The sequence below is a fragment of the Hippocampus zosterae genome, chromosome 14, assembly GCF_025434085.1.
Source record: "Hippocampus zosterae strain Florida chromosome 14, ASM2543408v3, whole genome shotgun sequence".
NCBI classification, from domain to species: domain Eukaryota; kingdom Metazoa; phylum Chordata; class Actinopteri; order Syngnathiformes; family Syngnathidae; genus Hippocampus; species Hippocampus zosterae.
The window spans coordinates 21,188,803-21,201,281 of NC_067464.1; the positions used below are offsets into that span (position 1 = coordinate 21,188,803).

General features: G+C 44.4%; 1 long non-coding RNA gene across 1 annotated transcript; it reads right to left on the bottom strand.

Annotated features, from left to right (window-relative positions):
- Window positions 1–2,916: 2,916 nt before the first annotated feature.
- Window positions 2,917–3,877, bottom strand: LOC127614568 (uncharacterized). Its single transcript, XR_007966611.1, has 3 exons — window positions 3,409–3,877; window positions 3,139–3,245; window positions 2,917–3,033 (listed from the first exon to the last, which is right to left on the bottom strand). It is a non-coding gene; the product is annotated as an uncharacterized LOC127614568 (long non-coding RNA).
- Window positions 3,878–12,479: the final 8,602 nt, after the last annotated feature.

The following is a 12,479-nucleotide window of genomic DNA, read 5'->3' on the forward strand; positions in this document are numbered from 1 at the left end:
CATTGACCGAACTGTAAGAGTTTCATCCACCATTGGCTAAAACAAATAAGTCCCACGAAAAAGCCAGTATTATATAAATTGAATATCACCAAGATAAAAATAATGATAATTAGAATGATATAAAGGAGCAGCTCGGTGATCGGGTCGTTAGCGCGTTGACCTCACAGTGCAGAGGTCATGGGTTCGATTCCGGCTCCAGCCTTCCTCTGTGTAGTTTGCATGTTCTCCCCGTTCTTGCATGGGGGAGAATTGCAAACCTCTCTTTTTAGATTGGTGAACTTGCAAATTTTTAAGTTTATTTCTCCGGGTGCTACAGTTTCCTCCCACATTCCAAAAACATGCATGGCAGGCTGATTGAGCACTCTAAATTGTGTCTATATACTGTGTATATAATAACAACAATACCTTGAGATGAGTGACCCGACTTAAGTTTTCTAGAGACAAGCCGTTTTATTTATAGAACACTTTAAAAGCACCCACCGCTGCATACAAAGTGCTGTATGTGGTGTAAAAAATAGATGTAAAAAAAAAAAACTAAGGCCGTCAAAACAATAGTAATATGAATGCTTTGACTAGGGAGTCCAAACTTAAGATACGAGCGCTTCCTGGCAGCAGTGTCAGACAGAATTAGTAAATATTCTTAAATTTCTAAAATTAAAAAACTGTCAAACTGTTTATTGCCACTCCGTTTGTTTTATACTTAGTTTGACAGTAGCCTTGAAGACAGTTACATGCTCTAACATTTTAACAGTAACATAAGCAATGACAAGAATATTATGAGATTGTATTATCACCCTTTAAATAAATCAAAAACATAAATATAGCAGGACTCAGTCATATAATCGCTCTGGCCAAATCCACAGGCTGGCTCCTGCGAAGGCTAGGCTACAATATTGGATGCATGACGTCACTTCCAGCGCGACGAAATTGCACGAGGTGTCCTAATTAACATTCAGCCTGTCCAAATTTGCCACCATTTAATGTGATCCACAGAGGAGGGGCCATTGTAGGTGTCGAAGGAAGTGGCCTCCGAATTGTCCTAGAATTTGCAAACCACATGTGGTCAAGTTGCACCAGAGGTGACATCATGTGGTCGAAAAATTCAGCCGAAAATGCGGCCTTTGGAGGAGGCAGCCTGTTAAATTGGATACAGCCTTTGTGTTCTTATGTTCTGTGAAGAATGACGACCATATTTTCCGCCATATAAGGTGCACCAAAGAGCATTCAATTTTCTCAAAAGCCGACAGTGCGCCATAAAATCCGATGCACCAAATATGAAGAGCCTGTAACTCTCTCTATATTACCCATTGAGTTGTTTCCCTGTTTGTGTTTTTATGCAATCTAGTGGTGAATTTTAGCAGGAACCAATTGTCTCCCTAATCAGTGCCACCTGGCTTCCCTGCACACCTGCCAGCCTTCATCTTGTCAGCCTGTAGAGCCAACCGTTGTCAGTTCGTCAGCGATCTTTCCTGTCATACTCGCTTCAGCCAAACTGTTCTGTTCCAGCATTCCTGTACCACTCGACTTGGTTATTTTTAGTGATGGGTCCATGAGGCCTCGTGAGGCGTGTCGACACACTGACACACTGTGTTGATACTGTGCTGACACTGTGTCACTGACCACTGCCACCTGCTGGACCTTCAAGATCCCTGCAGCCAACCCACTTAACAGACTGAACTGACTGATACATTGTTTTGTATATTGAACATATAAAATATACAATTCGGTAATAAATTGGCAAAAGGTGAAGGTAAGATATAAAAAAAGGAAAAGAAAATAGTCATCATCACAAATATGTGTTCAAAGGAGTAGAAAGAAGCAAAAAACCTACCCCGAGTCCTACCCCTTCTTATATATGAATTGATCATTTTTCTAAATAGGAAAGAAAGTCTAAATATCAACAAATGCTTTTACCCTTATGTATGCTGTACTAATACATTTTTACATTAGGTTTGTATATACAGTACATACTCTTTAGAGCACATGTATATGTCGATTTTCTCATATTCATAATGGATGCTACATTTCATTAATATATTAAATAATCTCATCAATGTATTTCTGATGTATTGCTATATTTCATGAGTGTATCGAATTTATCAGCTTAATTCTGATTTGTGTAGTTGTCTTGTACTACTCTCGAATTCATTTTTAATCTCAGCAAGAGAGTTACTCATTTTATTGGTCCGTTTCAGAATCATTCCACAGATTTACACCTATTACAGATACACTCCTTTGTGTGATGTTCGTTCGTGTTTTGGATTTTTTTGTATAGAATAGTAGCCCCTAAATTATGACAACTTTCTCGAATTTTAAAAAGCTTCTGGATCTTTTGGCAAAGGTTATTATTGTGTGCTTTGTACATTAATTGGGCGATTTTGAAGTCAATCAGGTCATGAGATTTCATTGTTTAATTTGATAAACAGTGGATTTGTGGGTTCCGTCCATTTGGAACCAGTGATTGTTCCGATTGCTTTGTATTGTTTTAAAACAGTGTTTTACTGGCATTTCCCCATATTCCCACACAATAGGTCAAATATGGAAGTAATAAAAGTATGTGTACAAGGATCTCTTATTCAGCACATCCTTAGTTTTTGGGAGGATCCCTATGGTTTGGGATATTTTTCTTTTATTATCTATTATGTAGCTGCCAGCACGGTTTTGCATCTACAACTGTTCCAAAAACATTTTAATAAGGTCATTCATCGATTTGATGATGAAGTGTATACATACAATATCATTCACATCCATGCATTCATTTTGCAACATTCAATGTGTTCAAATAATGTGAAGATCATTTGAATGAGGATGCTTGTGGGCTTTTATTTCACAAATTTTTATTGAGAAAAATAAGATGCTCCAATGTTTTAAACTTCAGCCTGTTGCGTCTTTTACAAGCAATTTCTCCTGCTGTGAAGAACACACGCTCACAAGGGACGGATGAGGCTGGCGTACAAAGGAACTCCTTTGCGAGGTGGGAGAGGTTTGGGAAAGAAGTGTGTTGGTCCTTCCAGTACAGCTGCTTCCTGGAACCTTGATTGTCAAACATGGAGTGGAGAGTCAACCAATAATAATTACTGATTGTCAATTAAATCATCAACATAGCAACCGTGAAAAGATGAGTGAACGTTTGTATACCTGGCGTAATACTGGGTGTATCGCGAACTTCATTCTCATGCTTGGCCCGATAATGCCTCAGCATGGTGGAGGTGCTTCTGTTGGTGTATGACAATTCGACATTTCACCTGTAATGAAATGTGAATAAGAAGTAACTAAGAGTTACCTTGAAATGTATTCGGATTAGAATGGTACAACACATGTCAATAATCTGAGAGGCACTCGGGGAGTGCCTCTCGCCGAGAGGCTCTCGGCGACAGAAGGCGATTTGAATAAATAAATAAATAATACCTTATTCTCCGGGACATCAAAATGGTCCTACACGGCGGATGATTTGCGTCTCTGCTCCATAATCGGCAAGGAAGGCACGAACACGAAGTCTGCACTGACACGAACTTCGACAAGCGAGCGTGAGTGAGGTCTGGCTTGTTTCGGCAAGTGGCATTGTGTCGCCAAACCCACTTCCTTATAAACACTGTGCGGCGGGCTTTTGCTGCGTCAACGCCCTCTGCACTGAGTCGACGCCCCCTGGACTAAGTGGCGCAGCCTGTACTGTGCCAAGCAGCCGATGCGGTCTAAACTGCACCGGTGCAGTTCACGTGTCAATTAGCAGCCTGGACTGTGTCAACGCAGCCGATGTGTCAATTAGCAGCCTGGACTGTGTCAACACAGTCGATGTGTCAATTAGCAGCCTGGACTGTGTCAACGCAGCCGGTGTGTCAATTAGAAGCCTGGACTGTGTCAATGCAGTTCACGTGTCAATCACGTGACGTAATGAGGCAGCACATGCATCGACACGTGGTTTGCTCTGTGAGCCCGGCGCATGTGTCAATGCATCGGTGTCGCTGGACCCATCACTAGTTATTTTGACTTCCCTTCAGTTCCTGCCACCTCGACTTGTTGCACCTCCTGACAATAAATCCCGTTCTGAGTTCATTGGAGCTGCCTGTTGGTCCCATGCTCATCTTTAACGAAGCCTAACATCATGCTTTGAATTATGGAGACTTTAATTGGCCAGCAATAATACTGAGAAATCATCATGCATGTACATACATTCACAGAGAGAAGGGGAGAACTGACTTTACGCCAGTCCAGACAAGCACCTGTGGATTTTCTGCGCTCACTTCAGGAAGGCTCTTTGGCCATTTTAGGATTGTCATCATCTTTGTTCCGCTTGTAATCAGCCCTCAATTCAAACCACAATGTCAGCAGACCCGAATCACTCTGCAGCTGGCTATATTTGTGTTCATCAGAGGTGAGCAGGGCTGCGATCCAGAACTCACAGTTAATCAATGGAGACAGTAGCACTCTGGACCCCAAATCATTTCCCTCATGCAACACATATCTTGTCATTTCATGTTTTGTACCACAGATCCAAAACATTTTTTCGTGCATATGGTTTTGATGATGTACTGACAGTTCCACAATAAAAAATCAAGAGTGAAAAAATGTGTTGTTTATTTTAAATTTATGAGTGACCATAAATCATCCTAATTAACAAACAACTAGAGGAAGGCAGACAGACAAGCAGGAAGACATGAGGGCAGTGTCGAGTGAGCATATGACAAGTGATGTACCGTCCATTGTGTGTAGAGTATATATCGTCAGGTACTGTATGTATTGTCCAATGCATGTGGTGTAGCGTGTGTGTTTGTGTTGTTCAATGCATGGAGCAGCAAGGAGGGCATGTCCTCTGAAACAAGTTTCTCCTATGGGAGACCAAATAAAAAGTCAAATCAGTCAAATCAATTCATAAAGCATTTACATTTTGGTTCCATTTGCAGTGGTGTCACTTTTGAGATCTTAAAATGGCGGTACTTTGCATAAATGTTTCCAAACTGCTTAAGTTCGTGACCCAATCAAATTAAAGCTGAAGATCTACTACACCTTAACTAGTTTAATTTCAATACATAGTAGTGCTGCATGCATGTAAAAATCACAACCAAAAAAACTCTTGAAGAAATACTTTTGAACCTAACTGGCATACGATGGGAGAACTTGATCAGCAATTCTCTTTCAGAAGATTTTAATCCAAAAGGCATTTGTGGAACAATTGGGAACCGATGGTGTCGAAGTCAAAATGGGAATCAACCTATATCCTCCTTACTACCAGGAAAAAAAATGTTGTCCAAGCACATTTATTTTGAAATTCCCCAATCTATGTGACGTAATTGGACAACTCCAAAAGAAATTTTGAAATCCCACTACATTTTTTAAACAGGCTCAAATACACTTAAAACAATACTTAAACATGTTCATAAGAGTCTTATAATTAAAATGCCAACAGCATTTCAAGACAAAATGTGTTTGATAAAAAGTATTATCCTCTTCCCATAAAAACTGCTTGCACTGAGGGAAGCCATTTTCTTACTTTTTCTCAACCCTACAAATTTGGTATCATTGGAAAGCACTGGATGTCCTCTTTAGAGTAACAAACAGAGTTAACGCGATTGGATGCACTGGGTGGGAGATATTTAGGTTCAAATGTGTCCTCTACAAAGGACAAATTTGAACTACTGGTAGTCAGGAGGATATCAATGATTGGAAGTTCTGGAAAGGGGGATCACAGAAGAATGTCATGCATGTTTGCAAGAAGCAAACTCATGTGTGGAAAATTGACGTTCTCATTTCCCCATTGGTGTTACCTTTCAACAAACACAATTATACCAGTCCACAATCGCATAGTATTTTAAAGTTAGCTAAAAAATATATATACAAAGAACAGAGCGTGTTATTGAGCAAATTGAATCTCAATTCTCCATCACTGTAAATGTACTCATAAGGCAACTTCAGCTTTTTGTAAAGGTCTCAAATTATTCTATCCCACCTGTTAATGATCACTGTACAGTTTATTTATATTGTACTTGCTTTTGTTTTGTTGTCTGCTGCCAGGTCAACATTGCCAATGAGAATGTGTTCTTGGTTGCCTTACCTCAATAAATGTGTTCAATAACAAAAACAAATGAAAACAATTGTACAGCATGATAAAGATTTCATGAAGGAAGTTTTGAATCGGCCTATAAATTCTCAAGCATTCCAGTAGTTTGGTTAAGATTAAGAAAGCTCCTGCCATGATTCAAACGGTTCTGCCCATCATTCATTGAACAAGTCGATGGACAACACAAACATGGTGGCTCAGGAATTCAAATTTCCATCTATCCATTATCTGAACCACTTTATCCTCACGAGGGTCACAGGTGTGCTGGAGCCTATCCCAGCTGATTTTCGGCAGCAGGCAGGCTCCACCCTGAACTGGTTGCCAGCCAATCGCAAAGGGACACGTCGACAAACAACCACTCATGTTCACAATCAAACAATTGAGAGTGTTCAATCAGCCTGCCATGCATTTTTATGGAATGTGAGAGGAAACCGGAGTACCCAGAGACAACCCACGCTGGTGCGGGGAGAACATGCAAAATCTACACAGGAAGGCCACGGCCTGGAATCGAAACCCTGACTGACGGTCCACTGTGAGCCGGACATGCTAAACTGTCCAGCAACGTGCCACCAAAGTATCTTTAACTGCTCATCAAACAGCACGGCACACATATTCACAAACTTACCCAAAATAGATAGGATTTATTTTGATACAATGTCACGAATGGGTAAATGTAAAATCAATTACTGGTATTTACACTTTTGTAGTGACATGGCAACCATTGATTGCTCCCTGCAAACCCCACTTTATGGATGATGCAGTGGACACTGCAACCGATATGATACTCCGCTGTCAGCCAGGAAAGGAAGATCAGGATTTTGATTACATCCCATCCATGCCATCTGCTCTGGAAGAAGGGTTTCATCCACACTCCAAATAAGTCCCTGCTCAGGAGACCCCCCCCCCAAAAAAAAAATAATGGCAGTAACACACTCACGTTTATCCTGTTCCAGTTATGGACAGTACTTTTATTTTTACTGTAAATAGTAATTTTTGTTACCTTCATGTAAGTTACAATGTATTGAGTTTGAATTTCTCTAAGCAATGCATTCTGTTGTTTCCCAAAATGTTTCATAAAAATAAAATGTAACCAAATCAGGTTTCACTTCTGGGGCCTCTGCTGTGTACACTGTATCTGCTCCCTTTGGGTTCCATCTTAAGGAAACATGGTATTTCCTTCCACCGCTATGCAGATGACTGTCCGATCTGTGTCCCGCTGAGCAAAAATGACGCTTTCTCATTGAGGCCACTTTTGTCCAGTCTGGAAGAAATCAAGACCTGGATGGCACTGAATTTCTTGGATTTCAATCAAAAGAAAACACAGGTGACAGTGTTTGGTCTCTGTGGCCCTTGTACATCCCACCCTGTTGACCCGGGCCACTTAGTGTTTTATCTAAAAGCCAAGAGTTTCGAACTTGGTAAAATGAACGCAGATTTTGAATTGGACTGGCAAATTGGTGCTGTTATTCATTCCAGCTTCTTTCATATTTTGGACAGTAAAAAAAGTCAAGTAAAAGTAAAAAAGTAAAACCTCTCTTTTTTTCAACAGCACTTTGAAAAAGTAATTCATGCCTTCCTCACAACTCGGCTAGTTTACTATCATGCCCTTTATCTTGGAGTCAACCAATCCTCCATCAAGTGTCTTCAGTTGGTCCAAAATGCTGCTGCTCGCCTCTTGACTAGTACTCTGGCATTCCTTCAGTGGCTCCCTATACATTTTAGAGTTCTTTTTAAGATCCTATTATTTGTTTTAGAATCTTTAAATGGCCTCGCTCCACCTTACCTCTCTGAGTTCCTCCGGCCCTGCACACCTGCCTCAGGTCTGCGCACCAGACGCTGTTAGAGGTACCGGGGACGAAGCGGAGGCTCAGAGGAGATCGTGCCTTTTCCGTTGCTGGTCCCCCTCTTTGGAATGGCCTACCACTGAACGTTCGCCAGGCCCCCTCTTCATTTTAGTTTGATTGTTTTTGTGATTTTTACTTGTTTTATCGTTTGCTGTCGTATCACTTGTACAGCGCTTTGTACACAGCTGTGGTGGTTTTAAAGGGTTCTATAAATACAGTTGAGTTGAGTTATTGTTGAAGTACAGGTCTATTACAAACATGCAGTGAGGGTGGTCCGCTCTTTTTCACTTGTCAGTCTGAAAAAGCTGGTCTAAAGATGTGACTGGGACAAAAATACATGTGAAAACTTACTGACAAATTTAACTGTTGAGAGACAGGAACTGGTTCAGTTTTATTGTGGCTTTAAAGTTTTCATTTACTTATAAATGAATGTCATATATGTTACATTATTTTTATAGTTTGATCTATCATCTCTTCCATTACACGAAAAAGTCATTCACAAATTTCTCTCCACTCTGTTGCCCTTCTCTCCTCTTATAACCCATGCTTTCCCATTTTCTTTCTCCACACCACAAAATCTAATTTATACTACTTTCGTGTTATCTTTCTTTCTCTTCCTACTTCGTCTTCCTCTTCCTGGGCAATGGGCCTCAGTCAGGGACTTGCCCCTCCTCCCGGGTCCCACACTTGGTACGACTCTCGCTGATGCCTCGTGAGGTTCCCACCCAGTGCGGGCCCCAAAAGGGCCCTCACCTGATTATTGTTTAAGGAGGGTTGTGGGGCGGCTACTCCCACTTTCCTCCGTTCCGGCGGGGCGAGCCCTGGGCGCCTCACCTTCCGGTGCGACCCCACCTCCTTCCCCGCCGGCTGGTGGGCATATAGCCGCGTCTGGAGCCCAAGAGCCCCGGCGTTCCCCCCTCGCGCCACTCGGAGGCATCCCACCACGCGAGGCTACTTTGTCTTGTTGGTCATCATCTTCTTCTTCGTCCTCCACTTTATCCTGCACCACCTTGGCTGGACTTGGCCCTGGTATGTCCTCAGGAACGGAGGTGATTCGGACGGTGGGATGCTGGGATCATGGACAGCCTCACACCTAGGGACAATTTAGAGTGCCATGCATGATTTTGGAATTTAGGAGGAAACCGGAGTATCCGGAGAAAACCAAAGCAGACCTGGGGAGAACATAAGAACTCTACACAGGGAGGCACGTCAACCTTTGCACTGTTAGGTTGACGTGCTAACCACTGGACCGCCGTGCCGCCTCGTTGTATTTTTTAAAAACGAATAAAAAAGACATGCAAAAATCCTGGTGTTATTTTTAACATTCAAAATTATACACTTCATTCAGTGCATGATTGAATTACGAGTTTTTATTTGTTGTGAATATGACGAGTGATTCAAACCTTATTAGGAAACACTTTAAGGGACACTGGTCACTACAGAGGTATTGCTATAAAATATCAGTATTTTATAGCAATTACAATATTTGTAATTGCTCATTTTAGTCCTCTGGTGACATGATAGTTGCATTTGAGAACAGCATGATCTTGTCTACAGCAGGACCATTGGCTGTGATAGCAATTAAAAAAAAAAAAAAAAGTTTCGTTCATCTACATTTCAACACCATAAATGCAAAATTTCATTTCAAAGTAAAGAAATACATGGGATTGGAGCAAGTTCCCAACCCATGCTTTGTGGACATGTGAGCACATTGCAGGAGTTACCTCGGTACATGTCATCGACCAAGTCTGACACAGCTGTGTCAAAATGACAACAGCTTCCTGTCAGCTCACATCTCCTTAAAACTGTCACGTTCCGTGCCTGCCTGCAGGGGGCGGGCTTTCTCCCCGCCGACTGCACACCTGTTGTTCATTTCGGGATGATTATGCTTCCTTTATTAGGAGACTCCGGCATTCTACTCACTGCCGGAGAATTCCACGCCGTGCCATATTACTCTCGCGCTCGATTACGCTATTTGTCATTTGACCCGTTGCCTTTTCGCCTTACGGCCGATACTCTTGTTATTCGCGTTTAGCCTCTAAAGATTTTGTATTATTCATATTTCCGTCAATTTAGGCCCTCCTCGCGCTTTCTTGTTTTCCGCGAGCGTTTTCAGTTGTTGTTTCCTTCTTTGTTATTCCTGGTCCTTATTTGGCCAGCGTTTTGTGTTACCGTTTTTTCCCTGTCGGGCTCTTTCTGTTTTTGTCATTAAAGACACCCTTTTCTTTGACAAGATTTTTTCGTTGTCTGTTTTCCGGGGATCCAACACTTTATTTCCTTGTTCTGCACGGAGCGATCGTTATCGCTTCGGGCAGAACGTGACAGAATTCTCCGGCCACCATGGATCCCGCAGATATCGAAAAGATATTGTCCGCTCTTACCCGACAAGAGCAACAGATGAGTCAGCAGGGCCAAGCCATTTCGGAACTCCGAGGCGCGGTCTCCATGCTGGCTCATCGGTTCGACGATTTCGAACCTCGTTTAGTACGGGTGGAGGAACGGAGACCCCATTCCTCCGGGGGCCATCCAGCCACCCCGGAAGCGCCCCCCTCTCATACCATTATGTCGAGGGAACCATCGCTTCCACACCCCCCTCGTTATGGGGGTGAGCATGGGCAGTGTGGCCACTTCCTTCACCAGTGCTCACTCATATTCGACCAACAACCGTCTGCCTACGCTAATGATACCGCCAAAGTGGCCTATATTATGAGTTTGTTGACAGGTCCGGCGGCGTCATGGGCGATTGCGACCAGCGAATCCAAGCCGATTCTCCGATCATCGTTCCCTGAGTTCGTGACGGCATTTCGCCGGGTGTTCCACCATCCCGTGCGGGGCCGAGAGGCAGAGGGTCGGCTACTTGCCCTCCACCAGGGAAGGCGATCGGTCGCAGACTACTCCATCGAGTTCCGGATCCTGGCCGCCCAGAGTGGATACGGTGATCGGGCGTTGTGTGGTCTGTTTCGCCGCGGACTAAACCCTCAACTCAAAGACGAGCTGGCGACCCGCGACCACAGCACCAACCTGGAGGAGTTAATCGACCTCTCCCTCCTCATGGACAATCGCCTGAGGGAGCGAAGCCGGGAGCGTGGAGGTGATCGGTTCCAGTTCCGGCGAACACCCACGGAGGAACAGATGCAGCTGGGAGGCAAGGATGTTGGTGCGGAGGAAAGAAGGCATCGTTTCAGCGATCGAGCGACGACTGACGGCGTTCAACCATCTCCTCACGCCGCAACCAGCCATCCGGGGTCGTCACCCCCTGTCCACCACGAGTACTGTGAGTCACGACCTCGCGCGCCACCCTTCGAGTCTGGGCGAGTCGACTCGCGGCCGGGACACCCCAACAGACTTGAGCTCGAGGGGGAGATATTTGGGGGGTCCCGGTCGTGGCGGGTTCGGGCTCTGGTAGACTCGGGGGCAGATGACTGTTTAATGGACACCGATCTCGCATCCGAGCTGGGTTGTTCCGTGTAGAAATTGATCGATAGGAAGCGGGTTTGTGATCTTGATGGGCGCCTCCTGGCGGTAGTTACGCATAGAACGGAGCCGTTGAAACTTCAACTGTCCGGCAACCATGTCGAGCATCGCCGTTTTTACTTGATGCGGTCCCGCAACGCCCCGATCGTTCTCGGATTACCCTGGCTTAAAACACACAACCCCGTGATTTCCTGGGCGCGCCCAGCAATAGATAGCTGGAGCCAGCATTGTTACCAGCACTGTCTGCAATCGGCCGTCGGGAAGCACGAACGTGTCACACCCCCCGAGGTGATCTGCCTTGACGGAGTGCCGGATTGCTATCGGGATCTTAAGGAGGTGTTCAGCGAGGATCGTGCCCGCTCTTTGCCTCCACACCGCCCCTACGATTGCGCTATAGACCTGCAGGCGGGCGCTCGGTTGCCGACCTCGCGGCTGTATCAGGTGTCCCAACCCGAGCGCGAGGCGTTGACGGAGTACATCAACAGCTCGCTCGCTGCAGGTCTCATTAGACCATCGCGTTCACCGTTAGGGGCGGGTTTTTTCTTCGTAGGGAAGAAAGACAAGACCCTGCGACCCTGCGTAGACTATCGTGGATTAAACGAGATTACTATTAAGAATAGATACCCGCTACCCTTGTTGGACTCCGCCTTCGCCCCATTACAGTCAGCCACCATTTTCTCGAAATTAGACTTACGCAGCGCTTACCATTTGGTTCGCATCCGGGAGGGTGACGAGTGGAAAACTGCTTTTAAGACCCCTCTGGGTCATTTTGAATACTTGGTTATGCCTTTTGGGCTGACCAACGCTCCTGCCGTTTTCCAGAACCTAATCAACAACGTTTTAAGGGACATCATTAACATTTTTTGTTTCGTTTATCTTGACGATATTTTAATTTTTTCTCGGTCATTACCCGAGCACCAGCAACACGTTAGGCTGGTGCTACAACGTCTACTGGAGAACCGGCTCTTCGTCAAGGCAGAAAAGTGTGAATTCCATGTCCCCGTCATCTCCTTCTTGGGGTTCATCATCGAACAGGGCAGGTTAAGGGCGGACCCCATTAAGACGCGTGCACTCACCAACTGGCCGGTTCCTACCAATCGCAAGGA